General features: G+C 42.5%; 1 protein-coding gene across 1 annotated transcript in view; it reads right to left on the minus strand.

Annotated features, from left to right (window-relative positions):
- FSHB (follicle stimulating hormone subunit beta) overlaps nt 1-11,289 on the minus strand; it is a 40,725-nt gene extending 29,436 nt beyond the window's left edge. The window contains exon 1 of the mRNA XM_074956962.1: nt 11,231-11,289. The gene's annotated coding sequence lies outside the window, so the exon portion shown is untranslated. The remainder of the gene's footprint in view (nt 1-11,230) is intronic.
- Nucleotides 11,290-11,981: the final 692 nt, after the last annotated feature.

Here is an 11,981-nt window from a genome sequence, read left to right on the forward strand (position 1 = left end):
TCTCTTCGTTAGGTGGAGCCCATCTTTGCCCAGCACTCCTCCTTCATGGAACACCATCCCATGGTCAAAGAATCCAAAGCCTTCTCTCCGACACCACCTGCATAGCCATTCGTTGACTTCCACGATTAGACGGTCCATACCCCGGCCTTTTCCTTCCACGGGGAAGATGGACGAGAACACCACTTGCACCTCAAACTCCTTTATCCTTCTTCCCAGAGCCACGTAGTCCGCAGTGATCCGCTCAAGGTCATTCTTGGCAGTATCATTGGTGCCCACGTGGAGAAGCAGGAAGGGGTAGCGATCCGAGGGCTTGATGAGTCTCGTCAGTCTCTCCGTCACATCACGAATCTTAGCCCCTGGCAAGCAGCAGACTTCTCTGTTTTCCCGGTCAGGGCTGCAGATAGATGACTCAGTCCCCCTGAGGAGAGAGTCCCCGACCACCACCATCCGCCTCCTTCTCTTGGGAGTGGTGGTCGTGGAACCCCCAACCTCAGGACAGCACATCTCATGCCTTCCAACCAGCGGAGTCTCCTTCTGCTTTCTCCCCCCAGATGTATCATCTGGTCCACTCTCCGCAATGGTACCTGTGGAGAGAACATGAAAACGGTTACTTACCTGTGTCTGTGTTGCTGGTACCTGGACATTCCCCCTTCTTCTTCTGGAGGTCACATGTTGCCAAGCTTCTTCACTGGCCTCTTGGCTCCACTGTGCAACCTGCTCTAAATCTTTAGAGCTTTGTGCCCGTAGAAGCATATCCTGACTTTTGTCCAGAAAATCCTCAGATTCTCGTATGCAACGCAGGGTCGATATTTGCTGCTCCAGACCTTCGATCTTCTCTTCCAATATAGGATAGGATACAGAGGGACCTAGACAAATTAGAGGATTGGGCCAAAAGAAATCTGATGAGGTTCAACAAGGACAAGTGCAGAGTCCTGCACTTAGGACGGAAGAATCCCATGCACCGTCACAGACTAGGGACTGAATGACTAGGCAGCAGTTCTGCAGAAAAGGACCTAGGGGTTATAGTGGACGAGAAGCTGGATATGAGTCAACAGTGTGCCCTTGTTGCCAAGAAGGCTAATGGCATTTTGGGATGTATAGGTAGGGGCATTGCCAACAGATCAAGGGACATGATCGTTCCCCTCTATTCGACATTGGTGAGGCCTCATCTGGATACTGTGCCCAGTTTTGGGCCCCACATTGCAAGAAGGATGTGGAAAAATTGGAAAACGTCCAGTGGAGAGCAACAAAAATGATTAGGGGACTGGAACACATGACTTATGAGGAGAGGCTAAGGGAACTGGGATTGTTTAGTCTGCAGAAGAGAAGAATGAGGGGGGATTTGATGGCTGCTTTCAACTACATGAAAGGGGGTTCCAAAGAGGATGGATCTAGACTTTCTCGGTAGTAGCAGATGACAGAACGAGGAGTAATGGTCTCAGGTTGCAGTGGGGGAGGTTTAGGTTGAATATTGTAGGAAAAACTTTTTCACTAGGAGGGTGGTGAAGCACTTGAATGCGTTACCTAGGGAGGTGGTGGAATCTCCTTCCTTTGAAGTTTTTAAGGTCAGGCTTGACGAAGTCCTGGCTGGGATGATTTAGTTGGGGATTGGTCCTGCTTTGAGCAGGGGGTTGGACTAGATGACCTCCTGAGGTCCCTTCCAACCCTGATATTCTATGATTCTATGAACCTGGATCTTCATAGCCCATGTGAGTGCTCTAACAACTGGGATAAAAGGTAGAAAGGGGGAGGAAGGACCACAGTAACATGATGATAGCATTTCCTACTGACTAGCTTACGTGACTCCCCATTCCATGTGCTGGCTTTTGTAGATATTCTCACGTACCTAATGCTCCTCCTGAATCAAAAGGGAGCCAAGGCACCTAACTCAGCGCTGTGGATTCCACTGGGTAGCTAGGGATTTAAAAGTTAGGTACTGCCATGCTAAATGTTAAAATATCTTAGTCCTTTATCGATCTAGCCCTAAATTCTGTTCTACTCTGATATCTTCAGTGTGACTTAGGGCCACTCTATCACATTTCTTCTTTGACTCTATTCTGATCCACCACAAGCAGAGGCAGGACTATGTGGGGCATGGTTTTAGGTTCCTATTTGTGTAATACCAGCATATGGGTTTTTTTTATATTGACATAGGATGTTTAGTTCTTGTTACATCATTTTTAGGAGTAACAGGCATTTTTAAGTGTCTGGGAAGGAAAGGAAATAAGTCTTTGAGATCAGAAAGGCTTTCTTCCTGTGGTGGACTTATTAGACTGCTCCATTATAAAGTTGCATTGAAGATATAATTGGCACTGACATAAAACCAGCTGAGGCTCATGCCCATAATGGCAACATGCTTCTCTGTCAAAGTTCTGATGAATGACTGACTGCCAATCAGTTGTGGACAGGAGTTAACATGCTAACTTTTATGTACATTGAATGGAAAGGAGGGACATAGTGGCCAAAATATTTGTATATTTTAATTGTAGTAGAGATCTCATGGTCACAACAGGTGTGTCTGGGAGAGAGATTAGAATTAACTAAATAGGGAGTGAAGAAATAAATTACCTAGGTGATTTTTTTCCTCAGAGAGGAAGAGCAAAAATGGCCATCTTTGATATGGCAAGTTTAACATTAAGAAATCTTAAATCATTTAAATCCTCAAAGAAGGAACAAGAAACGGGATAACGGTGAAAGAACAAGACAGTTCTTGATGTGCCATACTAAATGAAAAAAAGGAATTATTTCGGTGAATGGCAGTTTTCCAGTCCACCTCAGCCCACGGAATGACTTCAGTAATGTCACTCTGGAACCCTACAGGAGAAAACACAAGAGGGGGGCAGAGAGTCTGTTCAGAGAACTGAGTTTCCAGCAGTTTCCCAAAGAAAATAAAATGTCCTTCTCTGTCATCTCTCAAAGGAAGCAAAACAGACATGCTGGAAACTTATTAAAAGGAGGTTAAGTCAGCTTCACCTACAGCTGAGCAGAAGATGACACTAACATCACTGTCGAAACAACTTGCTTCATAGTCTTCCTAGCTTCAATAACCTTTGAACTAGCTGCATTTTGGACTGGCTGTTCCTTTCAACTTTGTGTATCTTTCCATCTCTTGGCATATACATTAACGCTTTCGTTGCTGTGAGGATGTACAAAAGAGCATATATCCACATAAAGGGCTTTTGTATGTTCCCAAGTATATTTGTTTTCACAATATCTCTATAAAAGTGGAGAGGAATCTGCAAGAGCTCACTAACCAAGGACTTATTAGATGAGGGTTAAACTATAAGGGAGATTTGGATCTGGTAGTATGTTCCCTGTAAGGAAGGCTCCCACCCTTTACCCTGTCAGTAATGTTTTTGAGGGAATGCCTCTACATCTTTCCTCACTATCCAGAGCATTCTGCAACCTTCTTTTCATAGTTGGTGGTGCTATTGGGATCACTGTTCCCTCCTCCCAGGTGGATCCCCCAGAACTGACACCTCAGATTACAACTGTGCACCCAGGAAGCTAGAGATCATGTAGAAGTTGGACTTCCCAAGAATGCTGGAGTATTGTTACTGGGAAATTCCCAGAATTAAATAATAGCAGTGCGATGAGTTTCTGCCATTGGAGATTAGGGAACAGTGTTTAGGTTTTTCCAGACTTGAGAAGGTCTAGTTCATTTCAGAGATGGCTGAAGGTTAGAATTATGGGTAGGGATCCTGGTTTTAAACAAAAGTCTTTTTAAAAACTTCCCCAAATACTCCATAAGACACTGAAAAATAATCAAAAAGACAAAAAGGACAATTCTGATCCCCTCAGTTAGTTACGACTCTTCCTGTTAGCAAGACCTGCTAACAGAGTTATCACAAAAACAAGCAACCAGCATTGAAAGGACACAAGGTGAAGGTGATCTCAGTGAGACAAATTTTGCCCTTATTTACAGCTTTTCATCCTGAGTATAATTAAAGGTTCAAAGTCACCCACTAAATTTTCAACATTCCTGATACATTTTGCTAATTTAAGAATTGCACAAGGGCCCATTGCAAAGGAGCCATCTGTTCTCAGTATTCTTAACTGACCCATTTTTTTATTCCTCCTTGTAATGGTGCCAATGTGGTGGTTACATTTCTAGGTCTGAACCATAATCTATTGGGGAAAAGCACAAGGCTTGTAGATAGATGAGCTGAAGAGCTACTCTATGAGGGCCTGATCCTGTGTTTCCTGAGCACCCAGTGCTCCCAGCAAAGCCAGGAAACAACCAATGAAGAAAGGATTGCATTTTTAGAGGCCAAGAATAACTGACCATCTGCTTGGCTGCAGTCAGCTATCATATCAGTGATCTTTGAGAATGGAGCAAGAAGTATTGAGGAGATATGTTAAAGGACCAGCTCTCTGGCCCCGATGAGACTGCTTTGCATGCTTCTGGCAGCACAAAGCTGCCTTACGTGACTAGCAGGAAATTCCCTTAATATACTGTGGAATAGGGTGCTTGCCTGTGGCACGGGTGGATTGTTGCCAGAGCATGCTACACAATGGCCCTTTACATCCAGAGGCTGCTCCAACTTATGCCAGGGGCTAAAGTGGCCCCAGGAGCTCTGAGGAGCAGGAGAGTGCAGTGGTGGTTTAAAGCCACCTTCACCTGCCATCTCCTCAGTTGTACTAATCCAGAGACCTGTGCCAAGGCTTGAGCTATGAATTAATGAACAGTGATGCAATGTCATTGTGACACTTTCTCAGGGTGTCCGCGGCTATTGGTTGCCTTGTTACCTCTTGCCTTAGTGAGAGAGAGTCTTGCTGGTGCTAAACTGCGTGTTAATTCCCCATCACCCCAGTCAGTTAGCCACCCAAACAGTTTACTCAGAAGCTCTGCAGATAACATTTGCTGTACCCCAGCCCCTGAACATCCCCAAAGCATCTTCCTGTACTGTCCAGATCCCATCACTGGACATTCACAGTAATTACCATGCCCACTGTCTCCAAAGAGACTGTACACACAGCCAGAAGGTTGAAACTCAGGATCAGGTCCTTTATAACATAGTACGGTAATCTATTTATGGTGTTTACACTGAAACACAAAAATTATTTGCTTTTTCAAAGTGTGTAAGTCCTGCACACATGCACAATGATAGATTAGGATTTTCCTTTCATGAGGAAAGGTTGAAGACAAAATACTACAAATGCACAGTGTAGCTGAGTTAACTCTAATATTGCATCCAGATCTCCTTGTTTCCTTCCCAAACAGCAGCTGAGAGGGAAACTTTGTGTTGATATGCATGTAGGACCAAAGTGTTCCTGGGGCAGATCTTCAGCTGGTGTAGATTATCATAGCTCCAAGGATCTGTCCTCTGTCTGTCTAACTGCCAATGCACTGGGGATCTCAAGAGGAACTGGGGGAGGAAGGGAGAAATCCTTCACCCTGGCATCCCTATGGCTACAGTAGCACTTATGGGTCTAGAGGATTCTCTTCGCGGGGACCGGACGTTGGATCCATGCATTCATGAATTCATCAGCCTTATACTTGCTCCTCGTCTGGCCCATGTTTAGCCCCCTCCCCAAACTGTGTTGCACACTGGAACCCCTGGAGAGGAATGCAGTCCCCCTTTTCCAAGCTGTAGAAGTACACTAGCCCCTTGATCTGAGACTAAAGAGGGCATCAGTAGCATTTGCACATAGAGGACAGACTCCAACATCAGCCTGTCAACTGTCTAAAGCAACCTCAATTAATTCATTTTCATTATAATGAAAAATACAAAGGCAGCCACATGAAAAGTAAATGAAATGATTTAACTATGTAACATGGTCTTAAGCTAGAAAGTTTTTTTTTAAATTTTTTTTATTAACAGCCTGTGTTTCCTTTGTGTTTTCCTCAAGGCAGTGTTAGAACTAATATTCAATCCTCAAGTGACCATCAGAAGGCAGGTTGCTTGTGATTAATGTTTGTGACATGGAAATAAGTTCCCAGCCTTGACAAGAGCTATAACAAACTGCCCCGCTGCCTCTTAATTATTTAATGGTTACTAAATAACCAGGCCTTCAGCACAGCTCTGACACTTTCTAAATCCAGTTCAATTTTACCTGCAAGCTCAATGATATAAGAGAATGCTTTACCTGAAAAAGACAGCAGAAAAATGTTAGAGAAAGAGAAAAAATAACCTTGAGAGCTAGCAAACAGGAACAGTAAACAGGGGAGTTTTGCAATGGAGTTCTTCAGGTAAATGAGTAGTGGCTATGTGACACTGGGGATGAGTTTGTTGTGTACTTGCTTGCTGTGTGCCTGCCTGATTGAAGTTTATAGTGTGGTTTGTATGCAGCACCTACCAGCCAGCTAGGCAAGGAGGAGAGCTTCCTAAGGAGGGTCTCGCCTGCCAGCTTTCATTCCTAATCCCTCTAGGACCTTGTGACGAAGGGGCGAGGCTACCTCAGGGAGAGCGTGGGTTTAAAAAGCCAGCTTGTAACTGACCAGAGAAGCTAGCAAACGGGACTTTTGCCAGGTAGTATGAGAGCCAGACACACTCAATAAACTTTCTTTAAACTTAGGCCAACATCTCCCCAAATTCAAAACCCGCAAATGAACAACTCCCCTCACCCCTGCAAGAGTAAAAATAATGCAGGCAGAAGTACAGCAGCAGAGTGGGGGCTATCCAGTTTATTGCACTGAATGAAGCATGTATGATTACCTGCCTTATAGGCAGGCAGCATGTGTGTGCATTTGGTGCCAGTAGCTCATGGCCCTGAGAGATGGAGTACAGGCTCTTGAGATCTGAGTGGCAGAACTGGAGGAGCCAAGGGAGACAGAAGTACATAGACAAGACTTTCTGGGATACAGTAGAGCAGCCCCATCCCCAGTGTGACAGCCTCTGTGCTATTGAGAAGAACGAAAGTCTTGGGGAAGGAGAACATCGAGTTGGAGCAGATTGAAATGATCCCGTAGTTGGGATCCTCCTTCCAGATGATGTCATGCTATCCCTTCACACTGATGATACCTGTCTGGGGGAGGGAACCCCAGTTATTAGGAAGATAACAGTCAGAGAGTAGTGGGGGGATTTGATTATTAGATATATAGACACTTGGGTTTGTGATGACCAGGAGAACTGCATGGTAAATTGCCTGCCAGGTGCAAAGGTTGAGAGTTGCTTTGGAACATGTGGTTACCAATGATATAGGGAAAGATAAGAGGTCCTGGAGGCCCAATATAGATTGCCAGGAAAGAGCTTGAAGTCCAGGACCTCCATGGTAACATTCCCTGAAATGCTTCCAGTTCCATGCACAGGGCCAGTTAGGCAGAACTGCAGGCTTTCAATGCAGGGATGAGATAATGGTGTACGAGGGAGGAATTTAGGGTTATTAGGAACTGGGGAACATTTTTGGAAAGGAGGAAGCTATACAGGAAGGATGGGCTCAGTGTGAATCAAAATGGAACCAGATTGCTGGCATGTAAAATTAAAAAGGTCACAGAGGAGTTTTTAAACTAAGAACTGGGGGAAAATTAAAAGGAACAGTCACAAGAGTGAAATGCTTGCAAGACAATAAGAGGACCAAAAAGATGCCACCATGGCTAAACAAAGTGAAGGAGGTGGTTAGAGGCAAAAAAATAAAATTAGACATCCTTTGAACATTGGAAGTCAAATCCTATTGAGGAAAATAGAAAGGAGCATAAACTCTGGCAAGTCAGATGTAAGAGTATAATTAGGCAGGACACAAAAGAATTAGAATAGGAACTAGCAAAAGACACAAAAATTAACAACAAAATGTCAAACAGTCAGTGGGGCCTGGATGATCAAGGTGCTAAAGGAGCAATCAAGGAAGACAAGGCTATTGCAGAGAAGCTAAATGAATTCTTTGTATTGGTCTACACTCCAGATGATATGAGGTAGATTTGCACACCAGAGCCATATTTTTTTATGACAAATCTCAGGAACTGTCCCAGGTTGAGGTGTCAATAGAGGAGGTTTTGGAACAAGTTGATTAATTTAACAGTAAATCACCAAGACGAGATGGAATTCATCCAAGTGTTTCATATGAAATTGCAGAACTACTAACTGGTATGCGGTATGTAACCTCTCACTAAAATCAGCCTCTGTACCAGATGACTGATGGGTAGCTAATGTGACACTGATTTTTAAAAAAGGCTCCAGAAGTAATCCTGGCAATTACAAGCCAGTAAGCCTAACTTCAGTATCAGGCAAATTAGTTGAAACTATAGTAAAGAACAGAATGATCAGATACATAGATGAACAGAATTCACTGGGGAAGAGTCAACATGTCTTTTGTAAAGGGAAATCATGTATCATATTAGAATTTTTTGAGGGTGTCAACAAGCATGTGGACAAAAGTGATCTAGTTGGTATAGTGTACTTGGACTTTCCGAAAGCCTTTGACAAGGTCCCTCACCAAATGCTCTTAAAGTAAGGAATTATGGGATAAGAGGGAAGGTCCTCTCATGGATCAGTAACTGGTTAAAAGATAGGAAACAAAGGGTAGGAGTAAGCTGTCAGTTTTCACAGTGGAGAGAGGTAAATAGTGGGGGGTCTGCCAAAGATCTGTACTGAGACCAGTGCTGTTGAACATATTCATAAGTGATCTGGAAAAGGGGGTGAACAGGGAGGTAGCAAAGTTTGCCAATGATACAAAATTGCTCAAGATAGTTAAGTCCAAAGCAGCCTGCAAAGAATTACGAAGGGCTCTCACAAAACTGGGTGATGAGGCAACAAAATTGCAGATGAAATTCAATGTTGATAAACGCAAAGTAATTCACTTTGGACAGACTCCAACTAGATTCCATCATCTTGAATGTATAAATTAGCTTTTAACACTCAAACATCTTGACATCATTTTGGATAGTTCTCTGAAAACATCTGCTCAGTGTGAAGCAGCAGTCAAAGTTAACAGAATGTTAGAAACTAGTAGGAAAGAGACAGATAAGACGACAAAAATATGCCACTATATAAATCCATGTTACACCCACACCTTGAATATTGTGTGCAATTCTGGTTGCCCCATCTCAAAAAAGATATTAGAACTGGAAAAAGTGCAGTGAAGGGCAGAAAAAGTGATTAGGAGTATGGAACAACTTTCTTTTGAGGAGAGATTAAAATGACTGGGACTATTCATCTTGGAAAAGAGTCGACTGAAGCAGGATATGCTAGAGGTCTATAAAAATCAAGACTGGTGTGTAAAAATTGAATAAGGAAGTGTTATTTATCCCGTCACACAACACAAAAACTCAGGGGTCACCCAATGAAATTAATAGGCAGCAGGTTTAAAACAAACAAAAGAGAAGTACCTCTTCATACAGTGCACAGTCAGCCTTTGGAATGCATTGCCAGGGAATGTTGTGAAGGCCAAAAGTATAACTGGGTAAAAAAAAAAAAGAATTAGATAAGTTTATGGAGGATAGGTCCACCAATGGCTATAAGCCAAGATGGTCAATGATGCAACCCCATGCTCTGACTGTCCCTAAACTTCAGACTGCTAGAAGCTGGGACTGGATGACAGGGGATGGATCAATTGATAAATTGCCCTGTTCTGTTCACTCCCTCTGAAGCACTGGGCGGTGGCCACTGTCAGAAGACAGGATACTGGGTTAGATGGACCATTGGTCTGACCCGGTGTAGTCATTTTTATGTTAAATGACTGAAGAGAAGAAAGCAAGATTGTAATGGATTTACTATCTAAAGGGGAAAAAAAACCCCAAGAAATAAAGACAGGCCAAACAATACTGCTATTCAACAAACAAAAAACCTGAGCCTACTCCCATTGTTCAAAGGTTCTATTATTCCAGAGTTAATGCTGCTGCTGAGTTTTGCCTTTAATTTAACGGGAGTTAATTATTTAATGGGACTGGGCTCAGATTGGATACTTTGAAATGAAGACTAACCAATTCCTTATAGAAAAGGTTTAGAGACATTCTGTTCAGAAACATTTCTGCCTATAGAATATATCAGTTTCTGTATTTATCTTCCTTTGCTGTTAATTATCTGGGATATCACATGATCTTTGATTCTTGTGAGTTAATTGGTTCCTGTTGCTTGTTCCTCATCTGAAGACATTGTCTCCTGTTTGTGACATCACAACCATCTCCATAGCTACTGTTTGTGATATTACAGGAGATGGTGACGTCAGGTGAGGTAACATTCAATAAGAACAGGTGAACGAAGCTTAAACATTTAGGAATATATTTTGGACCAACTTTTGCCACCCTTACTCCAGCTGAGTAGTCCCTCGGGTTTCTTGCAAAAACATGTACCTTCAAGAATTATGCACACAAATGCATTCAGAATTGTGCTCCCAATTTGTATGTGCAGTTACTACTGATTAATGTACATATCAAACAACAGCATGAGCAAAAGGATAGTTATGCACCTAGAAGACCATTTGGGTCTGGAAAGTCCTGGATAGTGCACATGTTAGTCATGCAATTGAAAATAAAGACTTTATGGTAAACATCTTTTAAAACAATACCGTCCCAAGTTCCTAGCAAAGACTACTACACCTTTATGAAATCAGAACAAACAGTCACCAGAGTCTCCTAACATAAGAGAAATAAAATGTGAAGTTTCCCTCTTTATAGTTAGTATAAAATTTCTGTTAATGAGGCAGAGTTTACATAACTTATACCATTATAAGAGAAACATAATCACCAGTTTTAATGGTTGATTTTTGTAATAGTTATATCAAAAGGTAAGAAATCATACTGACTGACCAAACTAATTGTAAGGGTAGGAAGGTTTCCTCAGATTCTATATGTAAGATAAAATAAGCCAATGCAGGGAAGTGCAGCGGAGGAGTTTATTCTTTAATCAGTGAGCCTGATTCTCCTCTTAGCTACGTTGTGTAAAAAATAAAAGATTTCAGCAAACATTTGAAGATAGCCAGCTTTCTGTGAATGATTTTTTGGAGTACATTTTCCAGAAAAATTTAGCTTGTGAACTCCTCTATGAAATTTTATTGTGAGCAACCAAACAAAAAAAAAAGCACATGTCTTTTATTCTCAAAAAATGCTTTTTTCAGCTATAAGTACAAGAGAGATTTTTTTTATTGACTGGATAATACATTTCTTTGTGATGAATCACCTCAGATTGCTTCAGTTAAGCTGGTTCTATCACATCATGAAACAGTGTGAGATCTTTGAAGCAACTCGACATACTACCTCCTGAAGTGATGCATCAGACATGGAAAAGGGGAAGTATTTTCAACAGGAATTTTGCAAAAGCAAGCAATATCAAACAAAAGGAGGACCAGATCCTACCTTCAGTGGTACTGTAAACCAGGTGATTTCCCTCTTAGCAGATCCCTACCCTTCTCTTCTTCTTTGGTAATTCATTTGGAAATAATTGACATAAAATATATTTTAAAGTCAAGAAAATACAGTAAAATTCCTATATTAAGTGGATCTGTGGGGGCTCAGGAGCTCACTAACTACCTTGCGTAGGCAATATTCGTCTCTTTTTACATCAGTCTGTTCATTCTTAATAACTCTTTCATAGTTGTGGTATCTGCAGTTGTGCACCCTATGGTAACCATGGTTACAGCAGGGCTGCAAAGCTTGGTTTTGCGGCAATCCTGAGTACCTGAAAAATCCCCCTACAATCTAAGTATCAGGATGACATGGATACAGCTTTTGGGTTTGTTCAAGAGTGGGGTTAGCAGCTATAGTAGGGGCTTCTCTTACTAGTAGTCAGTTCCAAATTCCTACCTCTTGCCTTGGAATGGAGAACCCTCCTACAGTCTTTGTGGAGGTAAGACTTCACCCAGGAATCACTCAGTCACTTTAATCAACAAACAAACCACCCCTGTACTCCTCCAGCATCTGTCCCTCAGTCGCCCATCAGGGAACCTCTTTCCCTTTGGGCTCCAGCCATTCCTCACATGCAGTATAAGCTCACAGAGACCACATTCTCAGACTGCTCCTTGGCCTGTCCCCCAGCCCAGAGTGCAGCTTCATATGCCCTCTCTGGCAACCCACACAGTTCCTTCTCCACTTACAGAAGAGCTGGCAA

Source organism: Natator depressus, chromosome 6 (assembly GCF_965152275.1).
Source record: "Natator depressus isolate rNatDep1 chromosome 6, rNatDep2.hap1, whole genome shotgun sequence".
Taxonomy (NCBI): domain Eukaryota; kingdom Metazoa; phylum Chordata; order Testudines; family Cheloniidae; genus Natator; species Natator depressus.